This window comes from Apium graveolens, chromosome 4, assembly GCF_009905375.1.
Source record: "Apium graveolens cultivar Ventura chromosome 4, ASM990537v1, whole genome shotgun sequence".
Taxonomy (NCBI): Eukaryota; Viridiplantae; Streptophyta; class Magnoliopsida; order Apiales; family Apiaceae; genus Apium; species Apium graveolens.
In genome coordinates, this window is record NC_133650.1 from 77143827 (window position 1) to 77154535 (window position 10709).

A 10709-nucleotide genomic window follows, 5' to 3' on the forward strand; every position below is an offset into this window, starting at 1 on the left:
AAGGGCTTATATTTATAATTTAGAGCAGCAGAAGTTATTCTTTTAAAATAATTGTTAAAATTTTCTATTGATTACATTTATTCGCTACTATGGATTTTTGGTAAACCATAGTGAGCTTGTGGCTAACCTATTTAAATGATTGTGAATTTTATTTCGGAAAAATTTATTAATTTGTCGTTATTCCATTATCAATATTTTATACTATGCAATATTTTAATTGGATTTGATATAATCGAGTGCTAATCGATATTAAGTAAACTAGTAAGCTTATTTTTATTTTATTATTTTATTGGCATTAAGGACCAAATAACTAATATTTAAATTATCAAATATTATCTCATATACTAGGCAAAATAAATGGAAAAATGTAGTACAAAAATTTATTATATATAAAAGTAAATGCCTTCCTAGTAAGTTACTATTATAAATAATAATATTTATTATTATTAGAAATGGTGAGATGATTCTAGAGGAGTGGAGATTATTCATAAAATATTATTTTGACAATAAAATCTACTATATATATACTTTGGGAAACTCAATCCCCCTTTCCATTCCCAAATCCCTAAAATTAGCACACTACTAAATTGTGATTATATGTGTATAATTGATCATATATTTTGAGTTATTAAGACAATTATAAGGGTAATTAAATCTTTGGAAGATCAAGTTGGGTTGGAAATTTGGTAAGGAAGATTAGAGAAGTGATTAAAGTATGGGGAGAAGATCAAATTGGGTTGAAGTTGCATCAGCAAGTAGCTAGTGATTAAGACATCCTGTAATTCATCCTTTCTATAAAAGGTATTAACTCTCTTTCTTTTTGTACTTAATTGTTAATAGCATTCAATATTATGACTCTTTCTAATTTATATTTATGAGATTTAGTTGTTATATGTGGAGTCAGATATAAATAATTGATTTGGGATGTCTTGATGAATTAGAAAAAATTGAATATGTGTAGTTAATTATTTTTTATAGAATTTGTACATTATTATTTTCTGCGGGGTCATAGTTAGTATGAGTCAAGTTGGGCTTTCCCCAAATAATAAAACTAGGGTTCATTGACAAACGGGGGATTTTGTTGTGGATTTGTTTCTGTGAAAATTGATTGGGGGGAGTGAGATTGTGGGTGGTGTGAGGAAAAAAGGGGGGGTGACGGAATAACCGGCGATGACCAGAACAGGGGAGAACCGCCATGGCGGTGATGGCTGCGGCGATGTGCTACGGGTCGGAGGAAAATTGGGGGCGGCGGAAGATTTGCTGCGTGTGTATGTTTGTGTGCTCGTGTGAGTGTGTTTGCATGCGCTCGTGGTTGTGTATATTACGGGTGTGTGTGTGTTCGGTGATGGAGGAGCCATCACCGATAGTGGTGGTGGCGGTGTTTGGTTTACCGGCGAGAGACAGGGAGAATGAAAGAGAAAGAGAGAGAGAACGAGAGAGAGAGAGAGAGAGCGAAATAGAGAGATTGTCTGATTTTTGGTCAAAAAATAGGATAGAGATTGAATTCGGGAAATCTAACATGGTGAAGTAATAGATCGGGTCATGGGTAGTTAAAATTGGGAATCAAAATCATGTTTGAAGGGGGTCAGAATACCGCTGGTCGGTGGTTGCCGCTGGGGGCACCATGATTGCCGGTGAGCTGTATTGGGTAGAAGAAGAAGATGGCATGTATTTGTGTCGTATTTTAATTTTTGGGGTGTAATATATTTATGTTTTAAGTGTATTTTCATTTATTTTGTGTTATATTAAAGTGGTATTCAAGTTGTATATGAAAAGTATTTAAGAGGTATTTTGTTTTATTGAATTACGTATTTGAGGATAAAACTGTATTTTAGGAAAAATATAAAATGTATTTAAATTGTATAATTGTTGTATTTTTGAATTTTGTTTAATTAAGATATTTTGGAAAAAATCCATATACCTTCACAAAACGAGTTTTAAACTTTCAACGGTTATTTATTGGATAAGTTTTTTTTTTAAATTAAGATAGTAAGCCGCCAAAATTTTAATTTATTAATAAACTAATTAAAAATATATAGTTATGTGTAGGACTTAAATAATAAGAATAATATCAATAAATAAGTGAGATAGACAGAATATTGACTCTAGACCGTTAAAATAATTAAGTTGAGTTATTTTCAAATATTGAATATTATTTTGATATATAAAATTTAATTGAATTTTCATAAATAGCGATAAATGAATTTTTAAAAATATCGTTTGGGAGAATAAAAATTTAAGTAAGTGATAAATATTAAAGTATTATACCAGAATCATAAGAATGCATATTCTTGGAATATTTATACTAAAATATTTTGATGGACTTATTACTTCAGAAATTTCCCGAGATGGAATTATATAATCCGAGAAGGTGAACTTTCATTGCTAATACGCTAATCACCTGGATTAAGAAAAGTTTTCTCTACTCCCTTTTCTATTTTTGACGTTTAAATATATTTTTCATATCGGTTGTGAATAATTACAGATTTAATATTTGAGCCCTTATTCATGATTATTTTCCTTCGAAACATTTTCCAATCTAAGACTCCTTGTTAGATTCTTTATTTATAATGAAACAATAAATTCTATTTCCTCACGTGACTACTCCTATTGTTCTGGGCAATTAATTATTTCTTATTGTACAAATATGAATTTCTATGTTCGTCTAATTTATTCCAAAGTCTCAAATTGATTCATCCTTCGGATCAATTACTTAATTTCTTTCAAATTTTGCAATAATCTTTTATCAATTCATTAAACTCTTCCAAGACTCATGAACTGATTATTTATTCTATCATTCTATTCCCACAGAAACTCTTTCGAGCTTTCTTTTATAAATTAGAACTATTCGAGATTTTGGTTGACTTGATTTTTCTCATTATTTAGGATAATCACCATGATTTAAATATATTGATATATCATTCATATTAATACCATATTATTATTAAATAGAGCCTGGATCATTATTCAATCCTGAATATATGATATCCTATTGTTTTCTGAAATTCCATACGATATGATTAAAATGTGAAGTGAGAACTGAATCGGAATGTGTTCATCTATACTGGTCAATATGGGATTTGACCCACGGTATTTATTGTGACAGTCCAAATGTGGACATGTTATTCGGCTCGAGTGCAGTCGAGGGTTAAGACATTAACCCTTATTTTATTCTAGCAAGTGTGTGTTAGGCGTTCTTACGCGAGCCGTGATCGGGTGAGCGTAAGATTCGCGGGAGGACGGTACACTGTGATAGTTGATCACATCACTGATGTATCGGGGATGGAAAATGACCAGTTAATCTTAACTCAAGTGGTAAAGTGCTAGATAAGAGATTTTTTATTAAATTGTGATATGATGTTGATTATTCACTGTTGAATTTGCATTTCTATTGCTCTTGGTATCCTTTTATTGTTATCTTGTGAATTTTTGTTTCCATCTATACTTGTTGAGAACTCAGTTGCTCACTCTTACTATTCTTATATTCCCAAACAGTGAAGAACGAAGCAGATGATCCGTATTATCAGTCAAGACAACGGAAAGGGAAGGAGCATGTTCGCAGTGACAACGTTTAGCCATGTATCTATATATTTTTATATGTAGTAATGTACTATGATTTTATCGACTTGTATCTTATCTTACAGACTTGTAGTAGGATTTCTATTATGTATGTAATAAACATGTACGTGTGGAGACTCGATCCTGAGATCTGTGGAGTGGCGTCCATAGTGAACGTTATATTATATTATGCTTTGTAATGTTAATACAAGTGTGCGAAGCATGGTACCGTGATGACCTAAATCCACCAAAATATGGATTTGGGGGCATCTCAATTATATTGAGTTGCGAGCAGAAGTCAAATAACTATATATCTTTAGTCAATTAAAAAAATCTAAATTAATATATATACTATATTTAAGGTTACAATATATCCTATCTATAATATACTTGTTAATCCCGAATAATCTAACAATAGAATTACAGAAGGGGTTGAATGGAATTCTGGTTTTTTTTGGAAATTTAAAACTTCTTACGAACATATATATAACAGTGTTTGAATAAGCTAGTTGTGGATAAGAAGTATTCAAGTATTCAAACATAAAGTAAATAAACAAGGGTGTTTAAAAACTTTCTGGTGGATTGATATTTCCACCAGAGATATGTATAAATGTAGAAGATCTCTGTGATGCAGAAGCACACATTTGCTTACAAGAGTTCTTACAAACAAAACTTGAGAGTTCTAAGAAATACAACTTACAAATGCTCTCAAGTTCTTGCTTGTCTTGACTGTTTCAATTAATTAATTAACTCTTTACCATGCTTGATTTATATATCACCAAGTTACATGTGTAATAAGACAGAACATAAGTCTATTACCTAGGTCTAATCACATGTTTCTTCATTTCTTTGTCCTATGCAATCCAGATAGATATAGCATCTTCGAACGTCCCTGTTTTGCATGGAAATGGAAATGCTTCTTGATCTTCATAATCCTGATTACAGGATGCCATATTCCTTCTGTATACAATCAACCCATGTGACTGTCAAGTCGCTTTTAAATGCTATTCATATATGATGTTCTTTGAGACTTCAACATTATCCGTTGAGTTTGTTGTGAATCATCCGTTGAAGATGCCTTGAATCATTCGTTGAGAGCTTTGCAGATTTTCTGTTGATAGTATTTCCTTAGCAGCTGATACTTTTTCACTTATGTAGAATTACAATGCATCATCTATTTACAATTAGCAAACCTATTCTGCATATCTTGCTAGTAGTCAACATGACTTGAAATTTCTAAAAACTTCTAAACCTCTAAGATATTGTAGTATATAGGAATGTGCTACAGACTTAATTAAACATAAGCTACGCCATTACTTTGATGGTTAAAAAATCATTTAACTTACTAACTTAGAGTGTTTTGTTATGTTATCATCAAGCCTACAACATATTCCTAACAATCTCCCCCAATTTATATCTAATAGAATTATAGGCATAAATTCAGGTTAACTTGATGATAACAAAACACCCTAATTAAAAACTAAGACAGTAAGCAGTAGATAAGTTATAAAATGCTTTAAATAAAATTTGAATAAAGAAGGTTGAGTATGGTTACATGTCATTTCCAGATGCTCCTTTATCCTGAGCTGATCATTTCTTTCTCCTTGAAACTCTAGACCTCTTCCCCATCTTCTTGTCATTCTCCTCAATTTGATGTTGGAGTTGTCTAAGGAATTTAGCTTCATTACCATCATTGGGATCCAGCATATCCTTCATTTGTCTGAGAGTTTCATTGCTAGATATTTGCAGCTGGTCTTTAAGTCTGAAAAATCTTTTGACTCCCTTTTCATCTCTAAACTCCATCATCCAGCAAGGTCTCAAACTATATCCTCAGTGTGTGGGATAGTTAAAACTCTAGGCAGTGCAGCTTTGTCTAATTTGGTCGATGTTGTTGAGAACTTCAGTTTTGGCTATTTTTGTGAAACCAAAATCCTTCTTCATAGCAGAAAACACCTTCACTAGAATATTAAAGCTTTCATTGAGGATTTTGTATGGAGTCCAAATGATCTCGTTTCCTCCCTTGTATCTAAACACTAATCTTTCTAGCAGCTTGATGTTAACATCAATTCCCCTTACTTCATCAAGCTCATCCAGGTAGAGATTAAGGTCTCAGAATTTCTTGATGCCACATATGAACAGTTGATCATCTTTGTTGACTTTGGGCTTGGGCTTGGAGATCACTTTGTGTTGAGGTGGATTTGACTTGACTCCCATAATCTTCCCCATTATTTTGTTCCTTTTTTTGGTGAGCACTGGAAGGTTCAAATTAGGTAAAGGCAGACTATCCCAATATATGGGTTCATCCTTGGGTAATATAGGCTCACCATGAAAGTTGATGCCTGGATGAGCCTTGATTTTAACAGGTTCCTCAGTGAACACAGTTGATTAACTTGTAGTTGTAGATTGAACTTGATCAGTTTCCATTTCAGCAGGACTAGCTGGCCTTTTTGCAATGGCCTTCCTTTTAATCCCTTTTGCCCACTTTTGTATTGCTTCCTTCTTCTTTTTTCATCAACTAAAGTCTTCTCAGTTTCAGTTAAAACAACCTGCATCTCAAATTTCCTTTTCACTCCTTTAATGGCTTGCTTATTCCTAATTCTCTGAGCTCCAAGTCTTCTGTTTTCTTCTTCTTTAGCTTCCCCAAACTGAGGGTGTCCAGTCATCACACAAATCATTTTACCATATCTGTAAATTTTTGAAATTTTTGGTTTCAACATGACATCCTTGGTGACTTTTAAGATTTCAATTGAAGCACTCATCAGTTTGCCTTCATTTGGAATAGGAGGAGAATAGTCAACCAACATTGGGTGCTTTGTTGATAGTAAGACACTTGCTTGTTTGGGTTTCAGCACCACAGAATTGCTGAACTCATTATTTGTTGAGGTTTCACCTTTATCCCCCTTTCTTACCTGCATATCATCTATGGTGATTGTCTTCAACTTTGTGAAATGCTTCACAGAATGATTTTGAGTTGCAGTTGAGCCAAAAACTTTCTCAATTATGTCATCAATCTTCTTCATTTGCTCTTTTATCCTGAGCTCAGCTTCTGCTGGATTGATCAGATCAATACTGTCCTCAGCTAGTAGCTTAGAGATAGTGATAGATGGTACTATCACTTTGCTGACTTGAATATTCACATCTTTCTCCCCCATTTTATTATCGTCAAGTGAGGCAGGGTTTGAAGTTTAAGCAACCATCAACTATTGAAGTAATTGAGTTTGAGCTGCTTGGTTTGAAAGTATCTTGGCCACTGAGTTCTCAACAGCCGTCATTCTGGAACCCAATGCCTCAACCTTCCTATTGAGATCATTGTCCTTTCTGAGTTTTTGGTGAATATCCTTTATGGTTGACTCAGGAAGCTTGACCTCTATCTTATCATTGATGTCTTTCTTTACTGTATCTGTGACACCCTCCCAGTCCGGGGTTTAGATTGGGGAGTTACTTCTCATAATTAACACTATTATCACAATATAATTATTTAACCCCTTTAAACTACAAGGATCTTAAACAGGTTATAGTATGAAACAAGTTACTACTACCCACGAACAATATAAATTATTACAACCCTTAATAATTAGCCAAGGTCTTAACTCCGGTTTGGAGTTATACAATACAACCCAAAAGTACTGATAACAATAATCTAATTCAACATAGTTTACTCCCAGCTATTATTTATGTGTGTCCCCTACCTGAGCTAGTATAGCGATTTTAACTGTACGGAGAGGACCCCTATAGATTTTCTTAACAGCCATGCCTAAGCCTGGCCATGTTCCTCATGCCTAACTGTCAGGATTAGATAAATAACAAAGTGAGCTACAAAAGCTCAGCAAGTAACTAGGTTAAACAAAAAGACTAAACTATTTAACAGAATAAGATAAGGGATAAGGTTTCAAGGTTCTTAAAAGAGGTTTTAAGATCAACCAAGGTAGTCATTTTACCACCATTACTTTATAAAAAAAACATCTCCTTTCTCAAAACTTTCATAAAACCTTCCTTTATTAAAGTAATACTTTTCAAAATAGTTCTTTTCATCAAAACCTTTCTTCATTCATGAAATCATCTCATTTTCAAGAAAACAGTTCAATCATCTTGATGTTTCTTTACATAAAACATTTTTTACTCAATTGGAGTGTATGACGCTCTGGACTGCACAGGTGATCAGCCACGTACAATCCTCATAACGGACTTTAGAGTCCCTCTGGACGTGAATAGGGTACCCAAAAGTCTATATATTCATACTTTCAAATGTCAGCTCTCACTGGTCTTCATAATGTGCCAGCCCTCACTGGTCTTAATAATGGACGGGCGTCACTCGGCCACTTATACTTCCAATTAATGAAAATCCGTGAAATTAAATGGATATATATCCTTCACTTTCAAAATGATTTTCATTTTAAAATCTTTACCATACCTTTGAAATCAATAACACTCTTTCAAGTCTATAATCATTTTTAATTTCAATTTCATAAAACCTTGTTACATTGCAAGGGTAGGGTATTACCAAAACATTCATCATTATGAGAATCACATGTATTATCGACTTGAAAGCATTTGCAATGGAAATAAGGAATAATAATCCAAAAGGAAGGAAAGAAACAGGCTGCATTATTGTACAAGGCTAATCAAAGGGTGACAGTAGGTATTCAATCATAACATCGAATCACAACATATGAGGCAAGGGTTGAAATGTTACTTGCCTTATTCGTTTCTTTTCTCGTCCACAGAACCTACTTGGCTGTCACCTAGTAGGGCCTTTCCTTTCCTAAACCGAACATTCTCACTTTCCAAATCTACACGCATAAAGACACTATTTTAGTATCTTTATAGTCAACCGTCGTTCACTTTGAACGTCTAAAACTATTCTACCCATACGATAGCAAATCACGATTTGTAGTTATACGTGGTATCTCATTATACAAAACATATAAGGCTCACATACTTTGAATTTTGGTCCGGGAAATATTTTCGAAATACGTATAACTGTCGTTACAGAAAAATAGGGTTATCAGACTCTTTTTGCAATCACCATGATACAAAAATAGTTTCGCAAAATACTTATAAACATATAATTATATTCTCGACTGGTATTTCCGTTAATTACATGATACGTTCCTTTGTCTCCGAAATTATTTTCTCGGAAATCGGGCAGCGTCTCCTCTATTTGTTGGACTACCCGTCGAAAAATAATCGACGCAACCCTAGGGATGGCAAAATAATCCGATCCGACGGATACCCGATCCGAAACCCGAAATTTTAGATTTACCGAACCCGATTTTTTGGATTTGGATATGGATTTAATTTTTAAACCCGAAATTTTTTGGATTTGGATTTGGATATTAGGGATACCGATCCGAAATTCGAAACTCTATCTAAACCCGATCCGAACCCGAAATCCGTAAAAAACCCGAATTATTATATATATAATATATATATATATAATATTAGAATTGCATATATTATACATTATAATATTATATAATATATCTATATTATAATATACATTATATATATATTATTATATAAATTTTTGAACATATATTTTTATATTTATGTTAAATATTAACTAATTATAAAGTTTAATGAAATATAATTATTCAATCATTTAAACGGAAGATAAGCTTTATAAGGATAACAAAACATCTATTAGTAATAAATCTAAAAACCTGGGTATCAATTAAGTTGATTTTTTAAATATTAGCTTTACCTATAATAACACAATTAATAATGTGGTGGAGTGGTTGAAGATGACACGTTAAAACTCTTTTTCTACAAGTCGCGTGTTCGATCGTAAGAACTTGAAATATCAATAATTATACAAATTTTCAGATTTCGGGTTCGGGTTCGCGTTTCGGGTTTGGGTACGAATATCCAATTCAAAAAATTTTCGGGTTTCGGGTATACCCGAATCCAATCCGAAATCCGATGGATCGGGTTCGGGTATTCATTTTCGGGTATTTTTCGGATTCGGGTCAGGTTCGGGCATGGATAAAATTTTCGGGTTTGGATATGAATTCTGCAATACCCGACCCAATCCGACCCGATTGCCATCCCTATGCAACCCAATTCACAATCCAACTACGCAATTCACCATTCTAAATCTCCACTGCCACTTTAATACTACACCTGGCTAATTTATGTCTCAAAATAATTTTACAGAATAATATTTTTATAATTGTAGGACTCAGCTAATACATCACGGTCCACCGTCAACTGATCGAAATTCATCATTGACGGTGGTAAAATTCATTGGTGCCAGATAAATTCGGGTGTCCAAATGAAATTCACCGATAAAATAAATATTCCCCACAAAAATTAATTATATCACGAAATTACTCAATAAATTCTCTGCAGAAAGTACAAATTTCGATTAATAATCACGTAACCGGAAACAACACAGATTAAGGTAATCGAAAAAGAACAAGGCAGCCAAAAGTAATACAAGGCAACCACAATAACACCACTTAACATCACAAACACCCGATTGCACATACACGCGGAATGAGGGGAAACATGGGAGAATCGTCAGGAAATCATGGGGAAAACAGGGAAAAAATATAGAGAGAATCAAAAGGGAGAGATTGAGTTAAAGAGAGAGAGCCCCGTGAGTTGTGTGCGTGTGTTTTTGTGTTTTTGTTTTTTTTTTTAACTTTTGTTTTTATCTTTTTACAAACCCACAGTTGTTGCCACGTATCACTGAAAATACAGAATTCGAACACGTGTCCCGTTTCTTGTTTGCAAGCCTGACTTTGTTCCGCCTTTTAGTAATATAACGCAGAATGTTGCAAATCATTATTAATTGAAATAAAATCAAAATAATCTTAATTTTTTTTAAACATTCTGAAACTAATAAAACATAAATTTCGTTAGTTTTAAAACACTTCTGAATGTAAACTTAACCTCGTATTTTGTTATTTAATGAACAATGGTACGTATATATATAACCCGAAAAATTATCAAAATATTTTTAAAATTCTCGGAAGAATTTAAAACTAATAACATAAAATTTTTATAATTTTTAACACATTTTTGAATCATACTTCATACCCGCATTTAACAACCTAGCGAACAAGCGTGTAGTTGAATTTAATCGAAAAAATCCCCAAAGTAATTTTAAAATTCTCAAAATATTAAAAACATAATAAAATATGAAT

At 33.0% G+C, this 10709-nt stretch overlaps 1 long non-coding RNA gene across 1 annotated transcript; it reads left to right on the forward strand.

The window, feature by feature from the left end:
- Positions 1-502: 502 nt before the first annotated feature.
- LOC141718084 (uncharacterized) lies at positions 503-3769 on the forward strand. Its single transcript, XR_012573905.1, has 2 exons — positions 503-801; positions 3496-3769. It is a non-coding gene; the product is annotated as an uncharacterized LOC141718084 (long non-coding RNA).
- Positions 3770-10709: the final 6940 nt, after the last annotated feature.